We start from the raw sequence: 1,640 nt of genomic DNA on the forward strand, positions 1-1,640 counted from the left end.
CCCGCACATCCCCAGCTTCCACCTAGGGCCTGACATCTCTAGAGGGGCTCCTCCCCAACCCACATCTACAGCTAAAAGAACCCTTTCAGGAATGGGGTTTTTGCTGTACCTCTGAAAAGGTAAACACCTTAAAGCCGGGACATCCTTAGCCTGGAAATACAACGTGGTATTTATCAATTCTCACATACCCAACATACAACATTAAAAAGGTACAATAAATTCTGAAGGTAACTATCCTGCAAAATAGTTTAAAATGAATGATTGTACAATATTCATTTATGCTTGAAATTCTAGTCCTAGACGAAGCTTGTGGCCGCCTGCATTGATGTTCTTGCCATCCAGCAGACCCGACAGGGTCAGTTTGATACCTGGCTTTAGGGTCTGAGTGTACCCTAAACCGATCAGGCTAGAGTTGTTCACATTGGCCGAAAAGCAGGCATCAAGGTCGACCTGATACTTGGCGGCATTCCAAAAAGAGTGTTACTGTTTCCTGCTGTCCAGGCGAGATCAGCAGCAGTCTCCAACTTCTCGTTCACTTTCTGATAAATGAAGGCACTTAACTCTGTCCCATCGTTCACATTAGTATGAAGATGGAATTCGTCTGTCTTGTAGCCAACAGCAAAGTTGCTTTGGGTCACTCGGGACTTCGCCTTCTCAAATTTCATCTGTTAGCCAGTCTGCCAGCCCTCATAGCCAAGCACCAGAGCGCCACGCATCGAGGGCCCAGCGATGTCAAAGTCCACATCACAGACCAGGTTGATATGCTCCCACTTGTACCCTGTCATAATTTTAGCATTTTTCCTCTCAGTGTTAGGCAAGAAGGATGACTCAAAGGTCAGCTTCAGTCCACACTCGAGCTAGTCTTCCAAGGTGATCTCAGTACCCAGGGTGTTGTCTGTGTTCCACCTCTCTGTAAATGTAAGCCTCAGTCCTTCTGTACTTGGTTTCCAGGCTGCCATTCACTTTGGTGGTCTCTGTGTTGGTAGAGCCTGAGCGGGTAAATTCCAATCCATTCTCAGACTTCGTTTTCAAATCAAGTTTTATTAACCCCAAGCCGTAGCCCTTGGAGAAGACATCCCTGGCAGCCTTGCCAAGATGAGCATATGTGGGAGGCACAGGCAGCTTCTCGGAGCAGCGGCTATGGCAGCGGCTATGGCGAGCAGGCAAGGAGAGCAGGAAACAGGCCAAGGGTGGGGTAGCGCAGAGCATGGTCCTAAGTCCATTTTTCAGAGCAAAAGTTTCACGTACTGTCCACGGTAGGAAATATGTTATATATATGTAAGTGTGTTTCTTACAGACCTGAAGCATTTTGAAGATTACATTTTTATAAAGCCTATCATATTCATTCAACATTTCTAGATTCACATAGGCAAACCATAATCAACCTTATGTAGCTCTCTCTTCTAGGTAACATGGGCATAATGGGCATTAGTATTTTGAAGAGACTGGTTACTCATTAATTTCTAGATATGATTTTAGGCTACTACTACAATCATAAAATAATCAAAGATTTCAATGAAAACTATATTAATCTGAAACTTAAAAATTTTTAATGGGTTGGGGATTTAGCTCAGTGGTAGAGTGCTTGCCTAGCAAGTACAAGGCCCTGGGTTCGATCCTCAGATTCCCCCCCCCCAATT

The 1,640-nt window shown here is 44.8% G+C and overlaps 1 pseudogene; it reads right to left on the bottom strand.

Annotated features, from left to right (window-relative positions):
* Positions 1-276: 276 nt before the first annotated feature.
* LOC118593866 lies at positions 277-1,209 on the bottom strand (annotated as a pseudogene).
* Positions 1,210-1,640: the final 431 nt, after the last annotated feature.

Source organism: Onychomys torridus, chromosome 12 (assembly GCF_903995425.1).
Source record: "Onychomys torridus chromosome 12, mOncTor1.1, whole genome shotgun sequence".
NCBI lineage: Eukaryota > Metazoa > Chordata > Mammalia > Rodentia > Cricetidae > Onychomys > Onychomys torridus.